Source organism: Pelodiscus sinensis, chromosome 1, assembly GCF_049634645.1.
Source record: "Pelodiscus sinensis isolate JC-2024 chromosome 1, ASM4963464v1, whole genome shotgun sequence".
Taxonomy (NCBI): Eukaryota; Metazoa; Chordata; order Testudines; family Trionychidae; genus Pelodiscus; species Pelodiscus sinensis.
The window spans coordinates 263826959-263850273 of NC_134711.1; the positions used below are offsets into that span (position 1 = coordinate 263826959).

General features: G+C 41.2%; 1 long non-coding RNA gene across 2 annotated transcripts in view; it reads right to left on the minus strand.

The window, feature by feature from the left end:
• The window catches only part of LOC142826457 (uncharacterized), a 212700-nt gene that overhangs the window by 34699 nt on the left and 154686 nt on the right, over positions 1-23315 (minus strand). For both annotated transcript variants that reach the window (XR_012900584.1, XR_012900583.1), the window contains one exon: positions 1864-2132. This is a non-coding gene — a long non-coding RNA (uncharacterized LOC142826457). The remainder of the gene's footprint in view (positions 1-1863; positions 2133-23315) is intronic.

The following is a 23315-nucleotide window of genomic DNA, read 5'->3' on the forward strand; positions in this document are numbered from 1 at the left end:
CGAACATTAATATTTTCTCATTTATATTTTCTCAATTTGTTTCCCAAACAGAAAGCTCAAATGCTGGACTATCTGGTTCAAAACTGGACACCTGGCAACCCTAGAGTAAAAGAATATATTGGCTATAGCCAGCACATTTCTCTGAAACATTATCTGCCCATTTGAAAGCATCCTTATTATTAACATTATTTTGTAATCCATAGATCAGTTTCACTCTTTATTCTCCTTTTTTGTGTATACTCAGATGTAGGGATTTAACTTGTGACATTTATCAGAAGAAGGCCTCACATTATGTTAGCTATTCCAATTAAAACCAAGATGCAGCTACTTGCTGGGGGTGAACAGCAGCGCAGATAATAAAACACAGGTACTTCTCTCTGGCACAGCTATAAAGATCTACCCCCACTGTGCTAGCAACTGCCCTAGAATTAACAAGTGATTTAGCTGCCCTTCACTCATGCCTAACTCAGATTGAATTACTGGAAGACTTCTCACAATACAAGTGAAGGTGCTTCGGCCTACTTGAAGTGTTATGGCTTAAACAGGCATGTAACAAACAAAAGTTGACCCAATAAAAGATGTTAAACTGGGGGTATGTCTACACTACCCCGCTAGTTCGAACTAGCGGGGTAATGTATGCATACCGCACTTGCAAATGAAGCCCGGGATTTGAATTTCCCGGGCTTCATTTGCATAAGCGGGGAGCCGCCATTTTTAAAACCCCGCTGGTTCGAACCCCGTGCAGCGCAGCTACACGGGGCTCAAACTAGGTAGTTCGGACTAGGCTTCCTATTCTGAACTACCGGTACACCTCGTGGAAGCCTAGTCCGAACTACCTAGTTCGAGCCCTGTGTAGCTGCGCTGCACGGGGTTCGAACCAGCGGGGTTTTAAAAATGGCGGCTCCCCGCTTATGCAAATGAAGCCCGGGAAATTCAAATCCCGGGCTTCATTTGCAAGTGCGGTATGCATACATTACCCCGCTAGTTCGAACTAGGAGGGTAGTGTAGACATACCCTGGATGAAGTATCTTCCTTATGTAACAATCAAGGCTGCCCAGAATGAAAACATCTTTGGTACCCTCTGATCAGGGAAGTAAATAGAACATGCACCTATAAAATACACAAGACTGCACACCATTAGGTTTGCTGTCACCAAAGACACAGTTCAGATACTTTTACTCAAATGAATAATAATTTAATCCACAAGTCTTTCTGATTTCAATAGGGACAACTCTCATAAATGATCCATAATCATCCCTTCTGGCCTTAAAATCTATTTAATGTAAGGATTACAGAATAAATACTCAGTGTATAAATAAATAATGGCCTAACATCTTTCTACTTATACTACAATATGATTTAGCCACAGAGCTGGGTGCTGGGGATTCCTAGTCGCCTATGGTGGCGCGATACCTAGGAAAACTGGCTATCCACGACAGCGCAAGACCAGTGCCAGGGCTGGAGAACCCTGCTGCCCATGGCAGCCTAAAGTTGAGGGGCAGCTGCAGTACGATGGACAGACTGGAAGGGGAGAGAATAGAGAGGGCCAGAGGCAGCAGGCCAGCTGGCTCCAGGCAGGTGACAGGGGACACCTCCTCTGGTATAACAAATTCTCTCATTTGGGACTGGTCAGGTCCCAACAGTGCTGGACCAGGGAGATCCAACCTGTACTTGAACTCATTTTGGGCAGGGCTGAATCATGGCATTGGAACCATGGATATATATGTTAAGCCCAACCTCCTGCTGTTCCTTCATTACTGTCAGTCTTAACTTTTTTTTTTAACAAAGCATCTCACTCTCAAGATTATAAAGATAATCCTGAAAGCTTTATTTAAAATATAAACCAATACAGTGAATACAAACCTGGCCTGAAACAACGGCTCTCAGAGGTGGGATCTGTCCCATTCATTTCAGTGAGTTAATTCTGAGACCCACTGCTTTGCCACGACACTCTCCAATAAATCATGGCCCTTCTGGTGTAGTGTTGGCATGGTCTTCAGCACAGAGGTCTGGGACAGAGTCCTTGTTTTTTCAGATAGTCCAAAGCTTCCCCAAAAAGGAGTGGGCATGAGCCTCTCACCAAGGCAACAGATTGCTCTTTGTGGGGGTCCTGTCATGCTTCAAGTGAAGGGCTAGAGCATGAAGACAAAATCATAGAGATACATTTAGGTCCCAAGATCACCTTTTATCTGAGCCAGTTTGGCAATACTTCTTGAAGGGGAGGAAGCTGACAGTGGTGTAGGATTGAGTAGTGACTGCCTATGTGGCAGCAGGATAGTGAGGAAAAAGTTACTGGAGGATCTAAGTGTCAAGAGTAAGCAGATGTAGCAGGAAACTAGTTTATTCTCTTTGCCTGGTTGCTTTATTTTCTGCCATCCACTCAGTAGTCTTCTTACATACCCCCAAGGCCTGCCTGAATGATAGTGCTGGCTATATTATGAAACCCGTCTTACGTGACCTTCTAAAAGACCAGCATATTTACCTATAAGGAATAATCTTTAAATTAAGGCAAGTCAAAATTATACTGGAAACTATAAAAAATCACTTTAAACTACTCGCTTAAAAACAAGCAAATCCAATGACACATTCATTGGACTACTACGTGTGACTTAGAGTTACAAAAATTAGCCAAGATTTGCAAGTGACTAGAGTTTTCGAAATATCCTAATGGGGCCTAGTATTCAGAAAGTGCTGCCACCCTCTTTCAGAAAAATCAGCCCTCCTTACAAATTGAGCAGTCAAAATCACTAATTATTTTGGAAATCTCAGTCAGCATGCATACTTCATATACTGGAATTAAGCAGAACTAATTCCTCATCTAGTAAATTTAAATTTTTAAAAATGTGGAAGTTCTTTACCGATTCCCATTCTGTATTCACATGTAAAATATACCACCCTGGCATCAGATTCTCAGCTAATATAATCAACAGGGTACCAGTAATTTCAGTGTAGCTACATCAGTTTACAGCAGCTGAGAATCTAGCCTCTATGTCTTGAATCCTTAGATCTGAAATATTGTTTAAAAATACAGTACAAAAATAACAGTGATGCAGAAGTCTGTTTTACCACAGCAGGTAAAAAAGGACGAGAGGCCTTTCAAGGAATTCAAGGATTTACTATATAATGCTTTACTGTTTAATGCTTTTTAGGAAACATTCATTTTATTATACTTTCGTTGTGTGCAGTGCACAGCAGGACAATGATCACCAGCTCCACAAAGAAAGAACCAAACACATCTCTGAATAGGTGAAGTCACCGTTAATGATTTGTGGGATTGAACTGTCAGAAGCAGCTCTTGTTACCTCTAATCAGGGAGCTGCCTGCCAAGTGCATGCTTCTTTGCTTATTGTGTATCTAGCTGCCTCCACCTTACCTACCAGAGGCTGTGTCTAGACTGCAGGGTTTTTTCGAAAAAAGTAGCCTTTTTTCAAAAAAACTTCACTTGCGTCTAGACTACAGCTGCGTTCGTTCAAAATTAAATCGAAAGAACGCGGCTTTTCTTTCGATGGTGGTACTCCTCATTTCACGAGGAAGAACGCCTTTTTTCGAAAGTGCTCTTTCGAAAAAAGGCGTTCTTGAATGCAAACAGGGCTTTTTCAAAAGCGGCTCGCTTTTTCAAAAGAAGAGGTTGCAGTCTAGATGCTCTTTTTTGAAAGAAGCTTTTTCAAAAGTATCTTTTGAAAAAGCCTCTTTCGAAAGAGGCTTGCAGTCTAGACGTAGCCATAGAGTGTGGCAAGGTTTTTCAGCATCATTCACAGAGTCTGTACTTGTTGGGAGATGTCCTGCTGCTAGAAACAGATTTTCCCCGCCCCTCTCTAAACTCAAGAGGGTCTCTGAGTATGCCAAGTAATCTTTCTCCTGATTTCTGTGCCATGGGAGGAAGAGAGATTGGCACCATATCAGTACAGCTCCCCTTCAGTATCTGGTTAGCTATGATCAATAAGACATTGTGTTGTGTTTTCCTTGTGATTCCACTGAATGATAGAAGTATCTTTCAGGCTTTGTATTAACAGTTCTTGAAATGGGCAGCAGGTCCAGAGTGACTGGAGTTGTACCAAGAAGATTTTTTGCTATTCTACTCTTAAATATAAGGAGACAAAGTAAATCACTAAATCCCTAGCATTGCCTTGCTTTGAGTGAAGCACTGCAGAAGAGTACTATTGGGTTTCTATTTTAATTATTACATGGTGATCGGCCAGGCCTAATGTATTCAATGCTAATTGTTCAATTTGCTTTTTTTTCCCCCTAAAGCTTCTTCCTCTCCACCGTAATATATCTCATTCACTTTTGAACTAAAGCAAGAATTGGGAAGTCTGGTGCTTTTAGCAAGGCTTTGAGATCAATTACTTCTTTTACATTGTGCACATTTAGTTTAAGTACTTTACAGCACTGGACCAGAGAGAAGGCCAGCTCAGTTACTGTGGAGACCTAAATGCATGCAGGAAAGGGATTAAGCACTGATTGATACAGACAGTCAATTAGTACTTCAAAGGGAAGCTGACTCCTTGTTTTATACACACAGAACATGGGATAAAAGATTGTAGTTTGATGTCTTGTAATCTCTGTTGCTTCAGTGTTGACCAGGACAGCATGATGTTGAAAGGTTTCTCGGAAGTTAAAAGAGTCCCGCATTGGTTCCTAATGGAATGGAAGCATTAAGAGAAACAATGACATTGTGTGATGTGTACACACTAGCTTTTCTAAAGTATTTCAGTCTGAACTGACTCTCTGGGACTCTGTTTGTTCAAGTCAAAAGTGTTTGTAATCTCTGTGATGTGCTGATCAAACCTTGAACTGTCAGGTCAAATAATTTCCACAGGATCAGGTCTATTTATGATTAATTAAAATTTCTTCTTGATTGCATACAGTCCTTTTTAAATGTATAATCTCTTTATTGAATAGTGATTGCAAATATGGGCCCAATTCCTAAATATATTTAAAAATACTTATCAGAGTGTTACTCCCATGCTGGGCTGTACTAAATCCATCCATCTGATAAAGGAAACAAAAATAGGAAGACATCAAACAAGCCAATACTGTAAGGAAAGGGTTTTAGTTTCCTGGTTTCCTAAGAAAATGACATTCTGGACATTGGGAATGACACTTTTTTCCCACAAAAGAACTGACTGCATGTCGACAGTGGAATATATTCATGTTTCTGGCTGTAAAAGCAACCACTTCCCTTGTCTCTGTTCTTCATTCTCCTGAGAGCAACAAAACATCATGTTGTAACAAAAATAAGAACAGTGGCATCAAAACACCATTCCATTGTATTTAATTATGTCTTTATTTGGGGTTTTTTTTAAATAAGGAGTATAAATGGGAAATGAGAATGTTTAAGGACAAAGTTGTTGAGAAAGAACTGGGAAATGAAAAATAGCTCCTAGAAACTGTTTATATTTTATTTATGAAACTGTTTATTTCTTTAGTGCTCTGTATCTGTGGACGACTATACAAGCATTCCTCACTATAGTTATGTTAATTATTGATTAAATGCCAACTATGTGTTGGGGCCTTTTCATGACAAATACATGGCAGTCTCTATCCTAGAGTGAACATAATCTAAACAACAGCTTTGGGAAAACTAGAGAAAAGTGTTCCTTAAGAGAAATTATTAGTAGAATCTCTCATTTTATTTTATTTTGTAGTTCAGTCTATTTTGTGTTAACTAATCTATTTCATATTAACTACTCATTTGTCTGCAACAAGAACACAGAACCTGCCTCAGTGCCAAGTCATGTGCCAAGTGTCATGTCATCCATTTCTTTTGGAATGGACTTAACACCTTTGAGTCTAGTCTCAGTAGTAACAACAGAAGGACTTTTTGCTTTAGATTTCTCCTATTTTGTATGCTGAACACAAATTTTCAATAACTACTACGTTGTACACCAGTGATTACAACCACACCACTGATTAAATGTAGCTCATAGAATAAATAATTAAAATACAAAACCATAATTGTATGGAAATAGAAAATATCAGATCATCAAATGTATAACCTTGACATGAAAATCTGAAGAGTATTTTAAACAATATTCCACTCTGATAGTACCAAGCAGTACTGACTCTAACATGTTGTGAAGTAACGTGTGTTTCTATTAGCACTTCTTCTTTTTATGATACTATATCATAACAGTATTTCTTCCGGTAATGCTGCTTCATTCTCCCACCCACATCAGTGAAACAAATATTCAGTGTGACAACCAGACTGCTATCACTACAAAGATAAGCACTGTATCCTAGGACCATAACAAGTGCAAGATATTTTTGTCTGCTCTCTGATTTTCAATAGCAATGTCATATTGCTGGTGCATTATCTTACTGCTTTTTGTTCCTGGTGCTATGTCTAATTGCTCCCAAATCCTGCTGTCACATATATCTTTTGGCTGTCCTGCAAGTGCACTATGATAACATCTTCTAAAGGATAGACACAAATAAGCATATTATCATTGTTGGAAAACCAAAATGTACATCAGCATTCCACTTCTGATGCTGAAACCAAGCAACTCTGAGATCAGGTCTATGCTAGGGGAGAAAGTCAACCTAAGATATGCAACTCCAGCTATGTGAATAGCATAGCTGGAGTTGATATAACTTAGGTCAAGTTTCCACAGTATCTCCACTGTGGGAGGTTGATGTGAGAAACGGGAGAAATTTCGCTGTGTAGGAAAGATGGAAAATATGGCAAATCAGGAGATCTTGAAAGACCTAAAAATGAAAAAAGGAGTAATATAAAAAGTGGAAACAAAGAAGGAATATAAGCAAACAATATGCAGGGTCAAGATTAGAAAGGCGTAGGCACAAAATGAGCTCAAACAAGCTAGAAACATAAAGAGTAACAAGAAGACATTCTATAAATATATTAGAAGCAAGAGGAAGACCAAGGACAGGGTAGGTCCATTGTTCAGTTAAGAGGAAGAAACAATAACAGGAAACTTGGAAATGGCAGAAGTGCTTAATGACTTTGTTTTGGTTTTCTCTAAGAAGTCTGATGATGAAGGAATGCCTTACATAGTGAAGGCCAGTGGAAATGGGGTAGGTTTAGAAGATAAAATAAAAAAGAACAAGATAAAAATTACTTGGAAAAGTTAGCTGTCTGCAAGTCACCAGGGCCTGATTAAATTCATCCTAGAATACTCAAGGGGCTGATAGAGAAGGTCTCTGAGTCTTTAGCTATCATCTTTGAAAAATCATGGAAGGCAGGAGAGATTCCAGAAGACTGGAAAAGTGCAAATATAGTGCTCATCTATAAAAAGGGAAATAAGAACAACCCAGGAAACTACAGACCAGTCAGTTTCACTTCTGTGCCAGAAAAGATAATGGAGCAAGAAATTAAGGAATTAATCTGCAAAAATCTGAAGGAAAATAAGGTGAAAGGCAACAGCCAGCATGGACTTGTAAAGAACAAATCATGTCAAACCAATCTGATAGCTTTTTTGATAGGATAATGAGTCTTGTGGATAAGGGAGAAGTGGTGGACGTGGTATACCTAGACTTTAGTAAGGCATTTGATACAGTCTCGCATGATATTCTTATCAATAAACTAGGCAAATACAGCTTAGATGGGGCTACTATAAGGTGGGTGCATAACTGGCTGGATAACAATACTCAGAGAGTACTTATTAATGGTTTACAATCATGCTGAAAGGGCATAACAAGTAGGGTTCTGCAGGGGTCTTTTTAGGGACCGGTTCTGTTCAATATCTTCATCAACGATTTATATATTGGCATAGAGAGTACACTTATTAAGTTTTCAGAGGATAGCAAGCTGGGAGGAGTTGCAACTGCTTTGGAGGATAGGGTCATAATTCAAAATGTTCTGGACAAACTGGAGAAATGGTCTGAGGTAAATAGGATGAAGTTTAATAAGGACAAATGCAAATTGCTCCACTTAGAAAGGAACAATCTGTTTCACACATACAGAATGAGAAGTGACTGTCTAGAAAGGAGTGCTGCAGAAAAGGATATAGGGTCAGAGTGGACCACAAGCTAAATATGAGTCAACAGTGTGACACTTACAAAACAAAAGCAAACATGATTCTGGGATGCATTAACAGGAGTGTTGTGAGCAAGACATAAGAAGTCATTCTTCCGCTCTACTCTGCACTGATTAGACCTCTGTTGGAGTATTGTGTCCAGTTCTGGGCACCACATTTCAAGAAAGATGTGGAAAAATTAGAGACGGTCCACAGAAGAGCAACAAAAATTATTAAAGGTCTAGGAAATAAGACCTATAATGGAAGACTAAAAGAACTGGGTTTGTTTAGTTTGGAAAAGAGAAGACTGAGGAGGGACAAGATAGCAGCTTTCAAGTCCCTAAAAAGGTGTTACAAGGAGGAGGAAGAAAAATTATTCTCCTTAACTTCTGATGATTGGACAAGAAGCAATGGGCTTAAATTGCAGCTAGAGAGGTTTAGGTTGGACATTAGAAAAAACTTCCTGTCAGGGTGGTTAAGCACTGAAATAAATTGCCTAGGGAGGTTATGGAATCTCCATCACTGGAGATATTTAACAGCAGGCTAGATAGACATATGTCAGGGATAATCTAGATGGTGCTTAGTCCTACCGTGAGGGCATGGGATTGGACTTGATGACCTATCAAGGTCCCTTTTAGTTCTAGTATTCTATGGTTCATGATTACTCAATACAGCGCTATACATTTCAATAAATGTATATGGATATTTATATTAGCCCATTGTCAATATGGGAAAAAATAGTGTTTCAGCAAACACTTGTAACAATGCTTGTTTTTTTTTTTTTTTTTTTTTGACAAATTAACTCACAAGCTTTTTTCCCCCCTATGACAAAAAAAGTTTGGAATGCAAATTAAATTGTGACACATTTTAAATGTCTTGCACTAGATTTAAATACAGAACTCCTGCTTAATTCAGTGGGAGTTGTGTGGCTAAATCCTATGCAAGTACTTGAACATTAAGGGCTTGTTCATTAATTGAAAAAGAGTGCATTTTGGAACAACTTTGTATTAGCTACAAGCAACAAATCCTTTCAACCTAGCAACCAGCTCTTGGTGAAGCAGATGTTTGCTAAATAGGTCCTTTAAGAAGTTTTTCTCCTAATATTATAAAACCTCTAAAGATTTTAATACAGTGTTTCATATTTTTGTAAATGTGAACTACTAATGTGCATTTCTCACCATAAATTATGAGTCATAATCCCCCAGCAAACAACAGATGTATTGATTAAAAAGCCCCCAACAGTGCTTTCTTACCAGTATGTGTCTTTTTCTATGAAGATCAAAAAGTAAATAAATAGTGAGTTGGAAATGAGCCACTCTATTTAAGATCTTTTGCTTTCATTTTGGGGTCCTTCCCCTCACTCCCCCCAGGTCAAAATGTTGCCTCAGCAACCAAGGTTTTGCTATGAGGCAGAAGGCCGATTTTTTTGGTTCAATTATGATGCAAAGCTTAGAGAAGGAGAAGCAGAACAGGCAATGAAAATCGACCATTTCATTATTTGAATGTATGAATTACCCTGAGCTGTAGCCAAGCCATGGGCCTTATCCACAGCATCCTTCAACACTCATTCAAGTCCTTCAGTGCTGCAATACTTCATTTCCATTAATTAAATAATTATACCAAATTCTGTCTGAAGATAACATTGAACTGAATTCATGCATTGCAAAACACTTATTCCATTTAGCTGCAGCTCATACTGAACAATAATTTGACAAAGATTTTGTTTCTTTCATTAACCAGAAACTAAAAAAAAAACCACCTCTAAAATTACAGTGTAAATAATGGCATGCATAGTGAGAAAACTGGAATGTAAGATCCAAGACCTCAATGATTTCTTTAATCCCATGAACATGACTTCATGAGCTCGCACTTAATGTATCTCAAAGATGAAGCTCAGCAAAGTTGATTGCTCATTCTTACATAAGATGAAACACATTCTTATTAATGGAAAAAGCAAAATTATTAATATATCAGTGCCTGAATCTCTCTACCTTATGAGATTACATTTTAGCCTCTTTTCAAAAACTCAGTACGGTTCATTTCTATGGTCCATCCTGGGTCACGAGAGACAATCAGTTGTATGGCTCATAAGGAGAGAAACAGAGCGATTAAAACAGAAGAGACAGCACAAAAGAGTTATGAAAAGTTGATAGGAAGAGAAAGGCCTCTAAAAATACAGAGGAGTAAATGAGGAATAAAAGGACTAGCCATTTATGTCATAATAGTAGTCATCATCCTGGCACCTCTGAAGAGTTAAATCTCCTAAACACACAGTCCAGGATGCAACTTCCATAATGCATTATGCTGACACTCACAGCATTATATTCTTCCAAGATGGAAGCCAGATCTGGACTGAGGACTGAGGACCCTATCTGCCTGAGATGGGCGGTGGGGTCTGAGAGCTGCCCCTGGCCTGTATTCCTACCCCACAGTGCCTCCTGCCCAAGGTAGATGGAGGGTTCGTGGCTTTCCACAGTTGCTCACATGGCTTCTCCAACAGCTGGACCATGGCAAGAGCTGCTCAGGTAGCGGTGGGGAGTCTCAGACCCTCTATCTGTCCTGGGCAGTGCACACTGGGGGCAGGCACAAAGACTGGAGGTGCTCTTGGATCCCCTCACTCTGGGCAGCCAGGTTTCCCAGGCCAGACTCCAGCTTCTAGCCTGGCAAGGAGATGGGGCCTCATGGGGAAGAGGAGGAACAGGGGCCTGGCCTGTAACAAAGAGTGGATGGACCAGGCCTAGCCATTTTCAAAAGTCAGAGGATCTTGGGCCTTGGCCCCTGGCCTCCCCTTAGGAGACTCTGGATTTTTTCTCAGACTGTCAGGGTGGATGCAGCATGTGGAAGAGACTTCTTTTGCCAGCTAATCTGTGCCCACCACATGTTCAGCCCCTCCAATGTCCTCCTGGAAGACCCTTCACTCCAGCAGCAGGTGTTGAATCAAAGCATTGGTTTGCCAGGAGCAGGTTGGTCTGCACTTCTTAATGGGAAGATGAGGCTAAGCAGGGCAGCTATTGCTACTAGGAAAAGGAACAGGGAGCCTGGAAAAAAAGCAGCTTCAAATGTACTGGCCTTGTTTCACTTCAGTCATAATAAATTCATATTTGTGCCACAGCATCGTGAGGTACAGTACATAAGAATTAACGTTTCCATCTTACATTTTATGGCTGCTCTAATCTGGGTTTATTATTTTAAAAATGTGTCCACTTTAACATGATAGCCATTCTGGGTACTCCACAGGCACTCAAGATATTAGAGTATTGTTCCCATATCCTTATTATCCTATATTTATTCCTTGTTTCCAGTCAAGTTATTTTCTTTTGTTTTGCTTAACTGCACATGAGATCTTTTTGAATGGTACTTTATAAACTTAATATATTGCTATATGCCATCTGCTAGTTCAGTCACTAAATAATGTAAATCTTTCAGAATTAGGGTTATTCTCTTCCTCATTGTTTGGTGTGTCTCCAATGTTAATTTATGTGTGTTATGAACTACAGAGATCTTAATTTCTCAAATCCATCGCTCATCACACCATCTTTCCATTATTAATGGCTCCTCTGTGGCCTCGCTTTTTTAATCAGTTTTCTTACCACCAATCTATTTACTATTTATTAATCATTGGTGCTTTTTTGAAAATCTAGGTCTCTCCAAAGCACACTGTTGAAGACAGGCTACTGGAGTGCATGGACCAAGGATCTAATACAGTCTGACAATTCCTACAATCCCAGTATGCTCAAAATATCCTTTAACTTTCATGGCAGTTACAAGTAGAGGTGGCCAAAAAATAATAATTTTATTTTGTGAAAATGTTTGAGGTTTCAGCATTTTGTTTTGTCACACCTCAGTTCAAAACCAAGAACTTTTGAAAGTTTTGCAAAAGAAATGAGATACTCCTTTTACCTCAGAACACCTAATAGCTTGGTGTTAAGTTGTTCATTTCAGGTATGAGATACCAAGATTCTAGTTGCTGGTCTTCCTGATTTGAGTAGGGATTTCAATCAGTATCTCCAACATTCCAGATGAGTGTCCTAACCATTAGATTATAGAGTCTCAGGGTACATCTACACAGCAGCATTATTTCATTATAATTGATGTTATTCCTAAATAACATAGTACACCTCTACACTACAAGCCTTTATTCTAAAATAACGTTGAGCTGGAGGACCTCTTACTCCAACTCCTGTAACATTCATTTCATGAGGAGTAAGGGAAGTTGAAGGAAGAGTGTTCTTCCTTCGACTTCCTGCTGTATAGACAGCACCAAAAACCGAATTAAACTATTTCAACTTAAGCTATGCAATTCACATAGCTAAAGTTGTGTAGCTTAATTCTGTGTTGACGTATCATCACAGAGGTAGCCATGTTAGTCAGTAACTTTAAAAACAATGAGTAATTTTGTAACCATTGAGACTTACTATATATCATGAAAGCTCATATGCTATATTCAGGGCTTGCCAAATGGCGGCGAGCCCCTCTCGCCAGCCGCGTGGTTCTGTGAGCTACGCATGCGCAGATCACGCTGCGCATGCACAGATCGCGTGGCGCCAGCTATGCCAGATTGTAATCTACTTGCCATGGGCAAGTAGATTACATGATTTGTCAAGCCCTGGCTATATATATATATAGTATCATGTACTTTCATAGGCAAAACCCACTTCCTCAATGAGCAGAGTGACAGAGATTATAGATGCCTTTCTCTCTCTCAATTCATTCCTGGGAAACTTTCCCTACAAAAAGTTTTAGTTTCAATTTTAATTTCAACTAATCTGTATTTGCCAACAAAAAACATTTATTGGAAACATTCTTGTCCAGCTCTAGTAATAAAACGCATTGCTTTCTAAGATTTTGTTTTATCTTTTTCTAAGATTTTGTTTTATTAAAATGCATTTTGATGGCCATCTCACCTGCATTTTAAATATATCTTGCTATTCTGGGTGGGTTTAATCAATTATTTAATTCTAACAAATTTTCTGTACAACTTTCCATTTCTTCTAAATTGATTTAGCTGAAGTATAGTATGTTTATATTGTTCATTTCTTTTTGAGATTTTTAACTGCATTTCAAATCTAATCATATACAATTTCAAATTTATTTAATCTAAAACTGAGGGCTAACAAGAGTTGATTATTAAAGAGTTAACGGGAAGTTATGAAGAAACACATGAAGTTAATCTGACTTTCCTACATAAATTCTAATTTGAGTAATTCCAAAGGGCCTATCAACCACCCCACTCTTACCCAAACACACACGCATATGCACATGCACGCACACACGCACACACACACGCACACACATTCACTGTCAGTCTTCCCAACCCATCTCAACTCAAAGTTTAAATCAAATATGTATTCTTCTCCATTTTTCATCCAAAGCAATTTCATTGAATTTTTGTCCACTTTTGCACCCTGTTCCTCGCCAGAGGTGGTTTCATTTGAGAGCTGGGTAAAGTGATATAATTCAGGAATAACTACTGAAATAACTGGAGTTAAATCTGAGGCCGTGAATATATTCACACTGATACTGTCCTTTCTTATACTGATTTATGCTTTCTGTTACCAACAGATTTCCTGCAGGTTATTTCAGAGAAAGTTACTGCGATATATCTGTCTTTTCGAGTGATCTTTAGAAAGAAGGTAACTCCAGCTTGGAACACCACCATAAGTGAAAGTTATAATAAACTCTAGCCTCAGAAGGCTGAACACATAGGAATAACAGAATTAAGTTTTAAACTGAAGTACAGATTCCCACAAGGAACACTGAACAAGACCTGAATGAGAAATACAGGGCAACCATACAAAGTTTTGCCAAATTGTTTAGACAAGAACAGTTGAGTGGAATTGGAATGGGAAGACAAGAGAACTCTTACTTAAAACTAAAATAACAAGTATGTTTCACTTAATCTGTGGGTGTATACAACCTAGTCAGTATTATTTAAAGTACAAAATACCTTGGGGTTAAGATTTACTTCAAGGAATTTTAAAAGTACTGTCTGTTTCAGCTTAGTATGACCTACTTACAAGGACAGATTCTGCCCTCATTAAGAAAAAGTGCATGAGGACAGGAGAGCTCACATCCCTGAACAGTCACACCAGGGAAATTATAACAAATTGTGTTCCCTAGGAAAAATGAGTTTTGCTATTTAGATATAGTTTCAGAAGGATAATCGAAGTAGTTTACTGCAGATATGGCGCACACAGTCAGTGATATATGGTAAACGGTGACTGGACATCTGCATCCAACTCCAGATCTGAAGGTGGGGGTTTTTTTTGTATATTTGTTCATTTTCTTTTGTTGTTTAGGGCGGTAGGATGGGAAGAGGAATATGCTTCATTCAGGCTTTCCAACACAAACACATTATTTGCTAACTAACATTGGCTAGTTTTATTAAATCAAATTAGATTAAACATGTATCATAACATAAAAGAGCTAGATATTACTGATGCAGCTTGTCAAGAGACCTACAAAGAATTTTGAAGAATCTTCTTCTGTCAAGGCCCCTTCCATTTTCTCTATCTTCTGTTGCTATTCACCTCTTGTTCCAAAAACTGTTCCTAGCTACTCCCATCTCTAAACAGACTTTACTGTGTCTTCTCTGGCTTCTCCTGAACTCACCACACAATCAAAGGGAAAAGAAAAAAATATGTAACTCTAAAATTATTAACAGAGAAAATATTGAAAAATGTAGTAAAGAATATACAGTCTTGTCTGATTTCATTCATAATACAGGTTGAGTTGCTGTGGTCCGGGACAATTTTGGTCCAGCAATATCTGTGGCCTAGAGGCAGGGATTCTGGCCAGCCAGGGCAAAGAGACCCATCAGCTTGAGCAGGATCAGCCGTTGGGGACAGGAAGCTTCCCTAGCCAGGGTCAGGGAGCCCTACCAGCCAGAGTGAGACTGGTGGCCTAGAGAGAAGCCCCACTGGCCAGGGACAAGGAGCCCAGCTGGCCAGAAGTACAGAGCCCTGATGGCCAGAGCAGGGCTGGTGGCCTGTAGAGGAGCCCCACCAGTGGGCTGGGGCAGCAGAGCCTAGCAGGCAGGCTGGGAGCAGCTCACTGACTAGGGCCACAGCCAGTAGGGGAGCCCCGGGAGAGCCCAAGACCTGATGTCCCCTGGTCTGGCAAACTTTGGAAGGTGCTGGATCAGAAAGATCCAACCTGTAAATAATTATTCTTTAATGTGCTCATGTTCTTAGGTAGCACTTTTTATCCTACTAGCTCAACATGCCATACCAATAGGCTACATCTACACCCGCAGAGCATCCACACCTCAGCATGCTTTTGTTCAAGGAAATCGACAGTAAAATGACGGAACAGAGGGCTTTTTGCAGTGTAGGTAAACCTCCTTCTACTAGGCATAACTCCCTTTTGCGCTACAGCTATTGCGCAAAAACGTGTGTGTGTGGACTCTCCGCAGGAGTTTCTTGTGAAAAAAGAAACTATCTGAAAAAGCACAGGTGCTCTGATGGCCATTCTGTGAATTGCCATCAGAGCTTTCTTGAGCAAGAGCGTCCATGCAGTGTGGATGCTCTCTTGCGCTCGCTTTGAGGTGTGGACGTGCTTTTGCACAAGAAGTTTTTGCGCAAGAACTCTTCCTTAAAAGGCTTCTTGCACAAAAGCCCTGCAATGTAGACGTAGCCATATTGATTAAGCCCAACAAAACCCTTGTGGTTACCAGGAATCAGATATAATATTCCCATGGTACATTTTGCTGTTTCTGTATTCTACATTCATTGTTTAAACTAGAAAATTTACCTGGTCCTGCTCAGGTCCTTTACCTCAATTTTTGTTTTTCTTTATTTGAATCAGTGCTTTGGGGTGGGGCTGGAGATGAGGGATTCGGTGTCCAGGCTGCCATGGAGAAAGAGAACTACCTCATCCTCTCTCACCACAGCAGCCTGGGACCAGGTAAGAAGCACCTGTCCATGGCTACTACAGCTCCAGCAGGCACAGACAGGAGACGAGTATATGTCCCCTTCCTGGGGTAGGTCCAAGTTCGTCTGTTCCCTGCGCTCCCCTGCCAGAGTGAGGAATGCAGTGAACTGTGCACCTTCCCCTCACTCTCTGACAAAGGGGAAGAGCCAGCAATGTTCATGTACAAATTGCGGGGGGAGGGAGTTGTAGCCCTCACAACTTCCCAAAACTGGGCCTGGGAGGTAAGAGGTTCAGGGCTGGGTAGTCCTGGATGGGGAGATGCACCCCAGCCAGCCCCTTTCACCTGCCTGGTGATTCTGTCTCTTTTCTGTATGGTTTTATGCATCTCTGGACACCATGGTGGGGGGAGCTACGGCCCTCCCGCCCGGCCCACACAACCAAACTTTTTCCTTGCTTCACGTATGGTAAAAGAAAGCTGTATTCTAAATGTATTGGTCCTAGCACATGGGTGGCTAAGATATGGCCCACAGGCCAAATCTGGCCTGCCAAGCCATTTGAACCAGCCCACGGCCCGCCCTGCTGCTCCCCCACATCCAAGCCAAGCGAGATGTTGGGCGGGGAAGTGAACAAAGTCATTCGCTGCTCAAAGCAGCTGGCGGCTCCCTCCTCCCCTCACCAGAGGCACACAGCGCCTAGAGGGAGCCCCCAGCCATTTTGAACAGTCAATAACTTTGCTACTCTCCTGCCACAGCTCCAGTGCGAAGTCTCCTCCCCCTGCCAGGAGCATGTGGCACCTAGAGGGAGCTGCCAGCTGTTCAAAACAGCTGCTGGTTCCCTCTAGGTGACACATGCCCCTGGCAGGCCCGGGGCAGGGAGCAAGAGACTTTGCATGCTCCCACTCCCCCAGGCTCCAATTGGCCTGGGGATGAGAGGAAGCACACGAAGCCTCCTCCCCCTGCCAAGTGCACGCAGCACCTAGAAGAAACTACACCTTCTGCCCAAGGCCTCATCCTTCTGCCTCTGGCCCTACCCTTTCTGTGGGGCGGAGCTAGCCCACGACCACTTCCACAATTTGTGAAGTGGGCCCCCTGCAAAAATTATTTCCCACCTCTGTCCTAGCTCTCACCATTTAGGAGGCGTTCTTGAAAAAACAAACAGACAGACTCACTTGCACACTCGCTCACAGATAAACTCTCTCAAATACATAGTAAATAAGTTAGCAGTCTAAGGTTCTTCACCACAGGCTTGGGTGCTCCTGTGGCTCTTGTAGGGTATGTCTACACTACAAAGTTAATTCGAACTAAAGGATGTTAGTTCGAATTAACTTTCATAGGCGCTACACTAGCGCTCCGCTAGTTCGAACTTAATTCGAACTAGTGGAGCACTTAGTTCGAACTAGGTAAACCTCATTTTACGAGGACTAACCCTAGTTCGAACTTACTAGTTCGAATTAAGGGCTGTGTAGCCCCTTAACTCGAACTAGTGGGAGGCTAGCCCTCCCAAGCTTTCCCTGGTGGCCAATCTGGGCACCACCAGGGAAACTTGTATGCCCCCCTCCCGGCCCCGGAGCCCTTAAAGGGGCACGGGCTGGCTATGGTGCCCATGCCAGGTGCAAGCCTGCCAGCACCCAGCCAGCAGACCCTGCACCTGGCACGCCATGAGCCAGCCACCCGATGCCCCCCAGCCCTCCGCCTCTTTCTGGGACCAAGCTGGTGGCTCTCGGGAGCCTGGCCAGGACCGCAAGAGGCGGGCACCCACCTGGTCTAGTGCAGATATCGTAGACCTCGTCCACGAACTCCGTACTAGGCACAGGAAAGTGGCCGTCTAGGGAAGGAGAGCTGCCAGCCTGGCCACCCAGGAGCAGGTTTGCATGAAAATCAAGGTGGTCCACTGAGACCCCCGACCCTGAGCCCTGAGCTTAGAATGGCCGTACTGGGTCAGACCAAAGGTCCATCTAGGCCAGTAGTCTGTCTGCCCACAGCAGCCAACCCTAGGTACCCTGGAGGGGATGGACCAAAGACAGTGACCAAGCCATTTGTCTCATGACATCCATCTCCAGCCTTCTACAAACTTTGGGCAGGGACACCATTTCTACCCCCTGGCTAATACCACTCCATGGACCCATGACTTGATCTAACTTCTCTTTAAACTCTGTTCTAGTTCTAGCCTTCACAGCCTCCTTCAGCAAGGAGTTCCACAGGTTGACTCTTTGCTTTATGAAGAACAACTTTCTGTTACTAGTTTGAAGCCTGCTACCCATTCCTTTCCTTTGGTGTCCTCTAGTCCTTCTATTATGTGAACTAATGGAGAACTTTTCTTTATGCACCCTCTCTACACCACTCTTGCTTTTATAGACCTCTGTCCTGTCCCCCCTCCGTCTCCTCTTCTCTAAGCTGAAAAGTCCCAGTCTCTTTAGCCTCTCTTCATATGGGACCTGTTCCAAACCCCTGATCATTTTAGTTGCCCTCCCCTCTCCCAGCCTTTCTTTTCCCCTCTCCCACCTCTTTTTCCCAGTCTCCTCCAGTTTTGTGAAATAAAGAGAGATTCTATTTTTGAACACACGTTGTCTTTTTTTTGTACATCAGGAAGGGGGGCTAGGGAAGGGTAAGTGGAAGGAGGTGAGGGAGGAATGGGGTACGTGCCCCCGATGGGGAGGACTGAGCTGGCTCTGCGGGCTCCTCGAGGTGGAAGTTCTCCTTCAGCCCCTCGATTGCCCCCTCCCCCCGGATGGCAGCCTGTGGCAAGTGCAGCCGGGCTGATGGCCGAGTGCTGTGATGTTCCGTGTGTGGGCACTCAGAGCACTCCAAGCCAGGACCGCTTTGCAAGCAGGGAACCCTGAGAACTGTCTGTCCGGGGTGGGGGTCAGGTCCCTTTGAGCCCAGCCCTCGGCTAGCCTGGGACAGCAGCTCCACGCTCTAAGTCCTCATCTGCTGCCCTGCCGGCACTGCTTCCGGCCATCCTTAACCTCTGGTTCAGGGTCTACTCTGTGTGGACATGCTAGTTCGAATTAGCAAAACGCTAATTCAAACTAGTTTTTAAGTCTAGCTGCGCTAATTCGAATTAGCTTAGTTCGAATTAACTAATTCGAATTAAGTTAGTTCGAATTAGCGCTGTAGTGTAGACGTACCCGTACAGAGCTTAAGTCTCCTCCACAAATTTGGCTGTTATTCATTTCCTTCTCTCTGGAACAGTGTTTTCCAGACCTAAGCTCCTTTTGCTAACATGATAAATGACCAGGACACAGAGTTTTATAAGCACTGCCAACTAGACTTCTATCCCACATTATACCTCCTAGTGTATGTTTGACAATTGCCAAGCTCAGTGTTCCCCTTCCTTTCTTTCTTTATGACACATAAAAATCCGAGGCTTATTGGGAGATCAGAGAGCTTCAGTCCTGCCTATACTTCATAGACAATAGGAAGTGGAAGGAACTTAGAAGAAAGGTAGAAATGCGACTGGTCAGAAGTCCTAGTTCTGCATCACTCTTTCACTTCTACCTCAAGTGAATACATTTTCCACAGTGAGTTGCTGATATGTGTAGGAATGGGACTTTCTTTGGTGATTCCTGCCAACCGTAATCTCTAGTGTTCCTTGACAGCAAAGCACCTTAAAAGCAAAGCTCTTACACAAAATAGCAGTCATCTCTCATGACTTTCAAGAGGACTGAAGGCACACTTTCACCTCAGTCCTGATAGCTGCCATTTCTCTACATAATTGGCACAAAGAAGTGAAACTGTCCTTAGTAAATACAGCCACCATATCCATTGTTCTTGATGGGTCTTAAGCCATGATCTCCTAAGTGAAACTGTCAATTGACTTGTGCTCTATAATCACAGAGAAGGAAACTAAGAAGTGCCCTGCAAGCAGATTTGGGGTGGAGATACAGGAAAGAAACTGAGTGGGGTCAGGGGAATATGTTAGATTGAAGACAACTGAGGAGGAAAAGGAGGAAGGTTGAGTTTAGCAAGAGACTTGATGACCTCCATGACCTTTGTTACAGAAATTATGTCCTTATTTATCACATACTTGCTTACAAACTGATTCATTTGTTTCAGTATCTTTCTGGGTATTGAAATTAGGCTGAGTGGTTTAGAATTCTCTGGATCCTCTTGTTCCCTTTTTAAAAAGCAAGTACTATGTTTGCCCTTCTCCTGTCTTCTGTGACCCCATCCACCCTCCATAAGTTCTTGAAGATAATCACTCCAAGATTGCTCCAGAGAGCTCCTTAAAAACCTAGAATGAATTTCAGCAGGGCCTGTCAACTTGAATGCATCTACATTATCTGAATATTGTTCAACCTGTTATTTCCCTATTCTGGCTTGTATTCCTTCCCCTTTGGTTTTAATATTTATCATGGTAAGTGTCTGATCACAACTGATCTTTTTTTAATGAAGACTGAGGCAAAACAGGGCATTAAACACCTCAGCCTTCTTGATGTCATCTGTAATTAGTTCTCTTTCTCCACTAAGTAGTAACCCTTTCCTTTGTCTTTCTCTTGCTCCTAATGTATTTACAGAGCAGCTTTTTATTGACTTTTATGTCCCTTGCCATGTGCAGATTAGCTTTTCTGATTGTCTTTCCATTGGCCTTTGACTTCTCTTCCTATCCTACCCACACATTTACTGTTGTGTCTTTAATATTATTTATTTGAGAAATTGCCAATCTTCTAAATATCTTATTCCCCTCCCCCCCATTCTGAGTTTGTTAAAGTCCAATTTTCAATTGTCTTTATTCCTTTCCTTAAAATAATGAAATCTCTCATTTTAGAATTATTTTCACCCAACCTTCCAATCCACAACTAAATCATCCCTCCTAGTCAGAATCAAGTCTTCAAGTCCTCTTGTGTACCTCTCCCACCTTCTGAAACAAGAATTTATCCCCAGTATATTCTAAGAACATATTAGACATTTTGGTTACATCTACACTGCCCAGTCTTGCACAAGAACATATGCAAATGAGGAGCAGTGATGAATATCTAACTTTTCTAGGTGATTTTTCAAACATCACATGTTAAGCCACAAAAAAGCATGAGCGCAGCTCAGAAATAATGGGATTTTTTTTAAGTGTTGCATTCTATTGTTTTGTGCTTTCCAGTTTCTGGAAAACCATAAGGAGTAGAAACTTATTTTCTTTAAAAAAAATAAATGCTGAGATCCTATGTAATCAAATGATCCACATGGGATTAAGGAAAACTCCTTATACTGTGAGATCTGACAACCCCATACGGTATTCAGGGGGGGAATTCAGGCTTGCAACATTCTCGTTACAGGAAAAAAATTGATGTTCTTTTGCAAGACTGGGCAGTGTAGACATAGCCTCAGTGTTTTACTATATTCATTTTCCAGTGGATGTCTGGGTGGTTCACATCCTTCACTATAACCAGATCTGGTATGTTTTGACTATTTCTGTTATTTGTTATAGAAATGCCTAGCCCCCACCCCCTCTTTATTTTGTGGTCTATAATAGACCCCTGTCCTGGCATCACCCTCTTTTCTCCCCTTTTATTTCACTTAGAGACTTCTCTGGTCTGCTTCTCATTTTCATCTGGACCTCAGAACCAGTGTATATATTTTGGATGTATGATGAAGTATCTCCTTTTGTCTCCTGCCTGTCCTTCCTGAACAAGTTATAGTGCTCAATACCAACAGACCAGGCATGAGAATTCCCTTCCCCCACCCTCAGTGTCAATGTGATGTCAATTCTGCCAGGAGATTTAGCTTATGTACATTCTAGTTCTTCTATTTATTTTCCATACTCCTTTGTGTATAAATAGCTAAGATGTTGAACAGATTCCCGTTTTTCCTCTTGTTGTGCTTCTGACCCTACTGTAGTTTGCCATTTCTCCCCTTGTACTCCTGCTCCCAACAAACCTCTAGCCCTCTGTTAAGGTTACTACTCTTTCCATTCCCCTTTTAACCAGGAACAGATGCAAATGCTTGGATGCAAGGACTGGAATGTCCTTTTCCCTACCCACCCAATCTGTAGTCACAACTCACTGCCTCACTCTAAACTCAGACCCATTATTTGCAATTACACACAAAAATAATGGATAAGCATGCTAGCTTGATGTTTCTGTAAAATTGACCAGCTCTGAAAAAGTTTACATTTAACTTTTTCTCATTAGGTTCAGAACTTCAACCCAAATTGGAAGAATGGGGCAGTTCATACTTTTCACTGTGTGTATACTATTTCAGGTTTCTTGCAAGCTCTGGTAGACAACACCAATATTGTATGAATTTAGTTAATCTTTGAAGGATATCTCCACATCTCCCAATTTATGTGCTTCTGACTTTTTTACTAATATATCATAGGCTTCTTTAGAAAGCCAAGGTCTCTTATGCAAGCATCTGAAGCCATTGCTTCAGCAGGGGCATGTTACTAACATCACTTCAGGCAATAACTCTCCATTTAGACCTAACGAGGTACATGGCTTGACCTACTTGGCATCACCCAGTGTGCCATCACAGAGATTTGTGAACCTGCAGGATTGAGGCAGATCTGGGAACTTCACTCTACAATGTTTGATGTGATGCTATATGGTTTGGACACACTGGCTAGCACAATGGTCCTCAATAGACTAAATTATGATGATGAAGATGATATCACTGAGATCAAAAGGACTAGAGAAATGTAAGTAAAAATTTCTGAATTTGGGCAATCAGTCCTCTACATCCATAATTCAGGATTTACATAGAAGTGGCCTGATTCTCAGAATACTGAGCAGCCATAAACTCCATTAGAGGCAGGCTATTTTTATTTAATTGATTAAACATTTATTTAGGGATGCAGTTTAAGGCTCTTATATTTGAAAATATTGACCTTATTTATTTTTCTTACTGGAAAACTTCTATTCAAGGGCATGTTTATGTAGCATCTTTATTTTAAAAGATCAGTTATTGCAGCTGTGCATGCGACTGCATAATCACATAACACAACAGGCTATGGTCACTGATGCACTGTGATGCACTATGTTCTTATGTGCTCTTCTGCTACAAGTCTGTGGGTATCAAAAATTCTATGGCAGCAAATTGGGTAAAAAAGATTACATAAAAGGTCATACAAGTCTGACTTTTATGACCTTACAAGTGCTTTTACAGTGAATACCATACAATATATAGGGCATAATCATTTCCACATGGAAAGAACAGAACAAATAAAATTCATTTCTGTCCCTGAAGATCATTTTTAAAAAAGGATTATTTAGGACTTCTGACCTATGACAAATCAGTACTTGCTAAAGGCTGATGGATTTCATGTATCTTGAAACATGACACATTCTTCATTGAACATTGTGCAATAAATGCCTTCTTCTCTATATTATTTATTGATTTAGTCAGATCTCCATTTTCCTCCCCTGAATACTTACTAAACAGAGCTGTTGTTTTTTTGAATTGATTTTGCTGTCTCAGCTACATTGAGGCATAGATGCTTTTTTGGCTTCCATCTGAATGAACAATTTCCTAGTTA